The sequence below is a fragment of the Tupaia chinensis genome, unplaced genomic scaffold (assembly GCF_000334495.1).
Source record: "Tupaia chinensis unplaced genomic scaffold, TupChi_1.0 Scaffold000067_2, whole genome shotgun sequence".
Taxonomy (NCBI): Eukaryota; Metazoa; Chordata; class Mammalia; order Scandentia; family Tupaiidae; genus Tupaia; species Tupaia belangeri.
In genome coordinates this window covers 113,421-120,929 of record NW_006159527.1, presented here as the reverse complement: position 1 = coordinate 120,929, position 7,509 = coordinate 113,421, and the positions used below count along the sequence as shown (strand labels likewise).

General features: G+C 48.6%; 1 long non-coding RNA gene across 3 annotated transcripts; it reads right to left on the bottom strand.

Annotated features, from left to right (window-relative positions):
* Positions 1–1,166: 1,166 nt before the first annotated feature.
* On the bottom strand, positions 1,167–6,970 carry LOC106733587 (uncharacterized). Of its 3 annotated transcripts, none has more exons than XR_003547480.1 (3): positions 6,644–6,970; positions 5,267–5,350; positions 1,167–1,937 (listed from the first exon to the last, which is right to left on the bottom strand). It is a non-coding gene; the product is annotated as an uncharacterized LOC106733587 (long non-coding RNA). The 3 variants fall into 3 exon arrangements; XR_003547481.1 differs by having other exon boundaries at positions 1,167–1,933; XR_003547479.1 differs by lacking the exon at positions 1,167–1,937 and adding an exon at positions 3,676–3,999.
* Between the last annotated feature and the right edge of the window lie 539 nt (positions 6,971–7,509).

Here is a 7,509-nt window from a genome sequence, read left to right as displayed (position 1 = left end):
GAAGAGTTTGTTTCTTCCATGAGTGAGAGAGCACCCTCAGCTGGGTGGTGACACTGAGCTACCCCCAGCCACCCGCCTGGGTGCAGGGCGAGCGCAGGTCCCCAGACACGGACCTGGAACCTTCCTGCCGGGTCGGCCCTCAGAGCCTGTGACCGCTGCACCGCGTCTAGCCCCTTGACGTTCTTGAAGTTCATCATAAAAGATAAAAGCTGGAAGAGCCTGCCCGGCACGGTGCGGCAAAGTGGGGCTGTGGGAGCTTGGACTAGGGAAGAGGAGGAGTGGGCCTCTTCCTGGGTGGAAAAGAGTGAGGAGTGGGGCCAGCAGAGGGGGTGGTGGTTAAGATGCTGGACTCCCACATGGTAGACCGCAGTTCGAGTCCCAAACCTGGCAGCTTGCTTTCTCAGTTTACCCTCTCTCTCTCTCTGTCCCTCTCTGGTCAAATTAAAAATAAGTAATAAATAGGGAACCAGCAGTTAGCATAATGGCTATGTCGCTGGACTCCCACGTAGTCGACCGCGGTTCGCGTCCCAGACCCGGTGGCTTAAAACTCACACCGGGTGCGTGTGCGTGCGTGCCCAAGATCCCGAGAGGAGAATGGAGGAGAAGGGATTGCAGCGTGACCATCCCCCCTGGGGGGTGATTTCTCGCTTTCTGTCTCTCTGTCTCTCTCTGTCTGGCGAGCGCACACGCCCTATAGCAAAATCCTCTCCAAAAAAAAAAAAGTAATAAATAAAGTTAAATAAAGTAAGTCTTTTTTAAAAATACTACTAATAAAATGTATTTAAAAAGTGAAGAAGGACAGAAAGGCATAAAAGGCTATTTCTTAGTCAGGGAGGGAAGACCCCAGCTGCCCAAGGGGCACCAGGGACAAACTCTCTCCCTTTGCTCTGACCCTGGAGATGCTGTCCCCACGTGTCCCCACGTGTCCCCACGTACCCAGCCGCCGCCTGAGGCTGCTTGATCCACCTTCCCGCTGCTCCTCCCTCCTCCCAGGCTTTACCTAGAGGGACAGGTCACCTGGCCGAGGTCCCACCGCTAGTGAGTAGGGAAACCAGGTCACGTTATAGACAAAACCAACGAAAGGGGTCCGAAGGGAAAGGACGTGAGAAGAGAGAAGACATATTTTCCCCTCCCCCGTATGTCTTTGAAAAGCGCCACGCCGCCAAGTCTGAGACAGTGCTTTACTTGGAGGTACTAAATCCTGATGGCGGCAAGTGAGCCCTGACGACCCGGAGGTCCACGGTGACGCCCGGGGCCAGACAGGGTGTAGTTCATAGACTTGGCCACGAGTCGTCGCTGTTAGAAAAGAATTCGCCGCGTCGCCGGCCCAGGCTGCGAGCGAGGTCTCGCCGGCGCTCCTCTCCAGGTGTGCGCTGTCTCCGTCCAACCAAAATACGATCAGGTCATTTCCGTGCACGAGGTACAGTGGAAAGTGCGCGGAAGGTCTCCCTGGCGCTCACCCATTTCCCCGGTCTCCTCTCCTGTCTGAGCATGGGAGGACTACGCTCCCCACCCCCGTCCTGCGGGTGGGCTGTGACCACAGGCGACGCGCGTCACTTCCTGGTTGTCGCCTTTAAAGGCTGGTCCCGGATTCTCCGTGCCCTCTCCCTGCGGTGTTCGCTGAAGGTCAACAGAATGGAGCCTCCACCCATTCAGAGCTGCACTGCCCAATCAGACACCACTAGTCACACATCCCATGCATTTAAAGGTAAATCGAAACGGAATGAGGCCCAGCTTTGATGGCGCAGGTGGTCGTGAACCGATCTGCAGCGCTGGAAGCCACACAGCAGATCACAGGTTCGGATCCTGTGAGTCAACCTGAAACAAGTTGGGCACATGAGCCCAAGGTCCTGGCGAGCTGGAGGGCTGAGGGAAGGTGCTTGCTCGTCATGAGACCCTGTTGCAGATGCCTGTCTTCTCTGTCTCACATGCACTTTCTCATAAAAATAATAATAATAAAGTAAATTTAAAATCATCACACACACACACACTTTCTCATTAAAAAAAAGTAAACCGGGGACCAGCAGGTGGTGTGATGGTTAAAGGCACTGGATTCCCACATGGCCGACTGTGGTTCAAGTCCTGGACCTGGCAGCTTGCTCTCTCACTCTCTCTCTCTCTCTCTCTCTCTCTCTGATCAAACTGAAAAATAATAATAGTAATAACAATAAAGTTAAATAAAAATAATTTTTAAAAAAGTAAACTTAAAAGAAAATAAAATCAAAGGCAGATCTGAGGTTTCCTCCTACCTCTTTGCTGGCTACCATGCAAGAGAATTTTTTACTTCAAAAATAATAATAGGGGCGGGACCAGCAGTTAGCGTAATGGCTATGTCGCTAAACTCCCATGTAGTCGACCACAGTTCACGTCCCGGGCCCAGTGACTTAAAACACGCAGGCGCGTGTGCGTGCGTGCCCAAGATCCCAAGAGGAAAATGGAGGAGAAGGGATTGTGGCATGGCCATCCCCCCTGGGGGGTGATTTCTCGCTTTCTGTCTCTCTGTCTCTGTCTGTCTGGTGAGTGGACACTCCCACATGGCTAGCCATGGTTCAAGTCCCAAACCTGGTGGCTTGTTTTCTCACTTTATCTCTCTCTGTCTCTATCTGTGTGTGTGTGTGTGTCTTTCTCTGGGAATATTAAAATAGTAATAAATAAAGTTTTTTAAAAAATCATGCCAGACGGGAACCAGCAGTTAGCGTAATGGCTATGTCGCTGGACTCCCACGTAGTCGACCGCGGTTCGTGTCCCGGACCTGGTGGCTTAAAACTCACGCCGGGCGCGTGTGCGTGCGTGCCCAAGATCCCGAGAGGAGAATGGAGGAGAAGGGATTGCGGCATGACCATCCCCCCTGGGGGGTGATTTCTCGCTTTCTATCTCTATGTCTCTCTCTGTCTGTCTGGCGAGCGCACGCGCCCTACAGTGAAAATCTCTCCAAAAAAAAAAAAAAAATCATGCCAGGCCTCTGAGAGCTTGCCCAAAACCTTAGGAGGAGAATGGAGGGGAGGGAACTGTCCTGGGGAGTGATTTTTCACTTTCTCACTGTCTCTCTCTCCTCTCTAGCTAGCACACACACCCTATGGCAAAAACCTTAAATAATAAGAATAAAATCAGGGACCAGCGGGTGGCATGGTGGTTAAGGTGCTGAACAGTCCCACATGGCTGATCAAGGTTTGAGTCCCAGACCTGGAAGGTTGCTTTCCCACTTTCCCTCTCTCTCTGGTTGAATTAAAATAAATGAATAAATAAATAAAAATTTTAAGAATAATAATAATAAAATCATCCTTGGGAGACCAGCTGGTGGTGTGGTGGTTAAGGTGCTGGACACTCCTGCATGGGCTACCATGGTTCGAGTCGAGTCCCGGAGCTGGTGCTTGCTTTCTCATTTCCTCTCTTGCTGTGTCTCTCTCTCTGGTCAAATTAAAAAAAAAAAAAAAAAAAAACCCCAAAAGGATAAAAATTTTTTTTTTTTTTTTAAATCATCCTGAGCCAGCCTTATGGCACAACTCTGATGTTCTGCTCAAGAGAAGCCAGATCCCACATGGTGACTGCAGTTGGAGTCCCCGGCCTGGTCAGCCTGAGACATGTGGGCACGCATGCTGGTGTCCAAGAGCCGACAAGCTGGAGGACCAGGTGTGCTCAGACCCTGTGGAAGGTGCTCCTCTCTCTCACGGTCTCGCTCTCTCTCCCATGCACATGCACATGTTCCATCATAAATAAAAAACAGAATGCATAAATAAATCATCCGGTTTCTCAGTCACCACATTGCAAGTGTTCAGCAGCAGCATGAAGTCCCCGGGCAGGGCAGCTGAAGTAAATGCCACCACGGCGGAAGGTTCTAGCGGACGGCGTTACTCTAGATTGCTGGCTGCGGTGCAGACGGCTGGCCCAGAGAGGGCTTTGCCTGTGCCATGCTAATCCACTGGGATGTGGGCTCGCTTTTGTTTGCTGGTTTCCAGTGAAGCACAGCCCAGCCTGGCCAGACCCTGCCAAACTTCTTTCCTAAACAAAGATCCTGTGTCACTGAAATGGTCAGCCAGCGCTACAACGTGACTCGGCTAAACCGAAAGGAGAAGGGAGAGGGGAGGACGACAGCCTGTGCTGACCCTGCAGAAGCCGTGCTGGCGAAACAAGGGTCCGTCAGCCTCCGCTGGGCCTCAGGGCTCCCCTGCCTCTGCCAAGTCTCTAGAATCACTACAAAGGAAGAGTGTGGGACTGCGTTCCTTGCTGCCATTGTTGATGGTTAGCTCGTGGCTCTTCCCAGAGAATACGGGCAGTTCCAAGGGCCATCAGCACTTGGCTTAAACAAGGAACCATTTTATTTCTCTCCTAGAACAAGCGGCTCAAGGCTTGAGTTAACCAGGTTAGAACTGGGGGGGAGGGGGGACTAGCAAGTGGCATGGTGGTTGAGGCACTGGACTCCCACATGGTCGATGGCAATTTCAGTCCCAGACCCAGTGGCTTGAAACTCACACTGGGTATGTGTGCACGCATGTCAAACATCCCAAGAGATGAGTGGAGGAGAAGGGATTATGGTGAGTGGCCAACCCCTGCCCTGGGGGGATGATTTCTCACTTTCTGTCTGTGTCTCCAGAGTGCACACACCCTATAGTAAAAATCTCAACAAAGCGGGGCCGGCAGGTGGCATGGTGGATAGGGGTGCTGGACTCCCACATGGCTGACCACGGTTCAAGTCTTGGACCTGGTGGCTTGCTTTCTCACTTTCTCTCTCTCTCTCTGTCTCTCTCTGATCAAACTGGAAAATAGTAATGATAATAATAAATTTTAAAAAGTTAAAATAATTCTAAAAAAAAATCTCAACAAAGAAAGAGAGAGAAAAGAAGGAAGGAAGGAAGGAAAGGAGGGAGGGAGGGAGGAAGGAAAAGAAAGAAAGCGAAAGAAAAAAATGACAATTTGGGGGCCAGCAGGTGGCATGGTGATTAAAGCTATGGTTTCCACATGGCTGACCGTAGTTCAAACTCAGAAACTGGGGACTTGAAAATCACACGGCCATACCTGCATGCATGCCCAAAATCCTGAGAGGAGAATGGAGAAGGGATTGAAGCATAGACATTGTCCTGGGGGGTGATTTCTCCTCTCTCTGTCACTCTGCTGAGAGCCTGCCCTATGGCAAGAACCTACAAAAAAAAAAAAAAGAAAAGAAAAGAAAAAAAGGAAGAGGAGGAGAATAAATGGCAGTTTGGAATGAGACTCTGGAGGCAAGCACTCAGGGACCACATGAGGACACAAGGAGGTGGCGGCCACCTACCAGACAAGAACAGAAGCCTCGAGACAAACTCAACCTGCTGGCATCCTAATCTGGGACTGTGGCCTCCAGAACTGAGAGTAAGCCCTGTTACAGAAGTTACCTGGTTAGTGAGCTGTTACAGTAGTTACCTAGTTAGTGAGCTGTTACAGTAGTTATCTTGTTAGTGAGCTGTTAACAGTAGTTACCTAGTTAGTGAGCTGTTACAGTAGTTACCTAGTTAGTGAGCTCTGTTACAGTAGTTACCTGGTTAGAGAGCTCTTTTATAGTATTTACCTAGTGAGTTGTTACAGTAGTCATCTAGTTAGTGAGCTGTTATAGTAGTTACCTATTTAGTGAGCTGTTACAGTAGTTACCTGGTTAGAGAGCTCTTTTATAGTACTTACCTAGTGAGCTGTTACAGTAGTCATCTAGTTAGTGAGCTGTTACAGTAGTTACCTATTTAGTGAGCTGTTACAGTAGTTACCTGGTTAGAGAGCTCTGTTATAGTACTTACCTAGTTAGTGAGCTATTACAGTAGTTATCTAGTTAGTGAGCTGTTGCAGTAGTTACCTGGTTAGTGAGCTGTTATAGTAGTTACCTGGTTAGAGAGCTCTGTTATAGTACTTACCTAGTTAGTGAGCTCTGTTATAGTACTTACCAAGTTAGTGAGCTGTTACAGTAGTTATCTAGTTAGTGAGCTGTTACAGTAGTTATCTCGTTAGTGAGCTGCTACAGTATTTATCTAGTTAGTGAACTGTTACAATGTTACCTAGTTAGTGAGTTGTTACAGTAGTTATCTCGTTAGTGAGCTGTTATAGTACATAATCTAATTAGTAAGCTGTTACCATAGTCATCTCGTTGGCAAGCTCTGCTACAGTAGTTATCTGTTAGTGAGCTCTTACAGTAGTTACCTAGTTAGTGAGCTGCTACAGTAGTTACCTAGTTAGTGAGCTCTGCTACAGTAGTTACCTAGTTAGTGAGCTGTTAGTCGTTATCTCCTTAGTGAACTGTTACAGTAGTTACCTAGTGAGCTGTTACAGTAGTCATCTCGTTAGTGAGCTGTTACAGTAGTCATCTAGTGAGCTGTTACAGTAGTTACCTAGTGAGCTGTTACAGTAGTTATCTAGTGAGCTGTTACAGTAGTTATCTAGTTAGTGAGCTGTTACAGTAGTTACCTAGTGAGTTGTTACAGTAGTTATCTAGTTAGTGAGTTGTTACAGTAGTTTTCTAGTGAGCTGTTACAGTAGTCATCTAGTTAGTAAGCTCTGTTACAGTGCATCATCTAATTAGTAAGCTGTCACAGAAGTTATCTTGTTAGTAAACTGTCACAGTAGTTATCTAGTTAGTGAGCCATCACAGTAGTTACTTACTTAGTGAGCCATCACAGTAGTTACTTACTTAGTGAGCCGTCACGGTAGTTACTTATTTAGTGAGCCATCACGGTAGTTACTTACTCAGTGAGCCGTCACGGTAGTTACTTACTTAGTGAGCTGTCATGGTAGTTACCTCATTAGTGAGCGAGCTGTCACGGTAGTTACCTCTTTAGTTAATGAGCCCTTACGGTAGTTACCTGGTTAGCTGTTACAGTAGTTACCTGGTTAGTGAGCTGTTACGGTAGTTACCTCGTTAGTGAGCTGTTACGATAGTTACCTCGTTAGTGAGCTGTTACGGTAGTTACCTGGTTAGTGAGCTGTTATGGTAGTTACCTAGTTAGTGAGCTGTTATGGTAGTTATCTAGTTAGTGAGCTGTTACAGTACATCATCTAGTTAGTGAGAGCTGTCACAGTAGTTACCTAGCAACAGGAAGTGGCTGTACTGTTACGGCAACCCTAGCAGGCCAATATAATGGCCCTGTTGCCCACCATTGAGACACAGCCCGGGACTGCAGGGGTCCCAGCAGCTCAGCAGGCTGATGGCAAGAGGATCGGTTCAAGGCTGTCCTGTCCTACGTTTAGCGAGACCTGTCTGTTTAGAAACAAGCAGGGCATGGCTGGGCACACCTGTGGTCCCAGCTGGGAGGCTGAGGCAGCAGGATCTTGATAAACAAGATCCTTCAAAAGAAGAGAGTTAGGGGCCACGGTGTGATTTCTTAAAGGATCTGGGAATCTGGGTCTTACCTAAATTAACACCGCTGCAGCTGCTCCCTCTCCTGCACCACCTCAGGGTCACTCTGAAGGGCTTAGAGCAATGGGCCTGGCATATGCCAAGCACGCGACATGTGGGCAATGGATTCTGGGATGGCGACTGGAGGGAGGGGGCAGCAC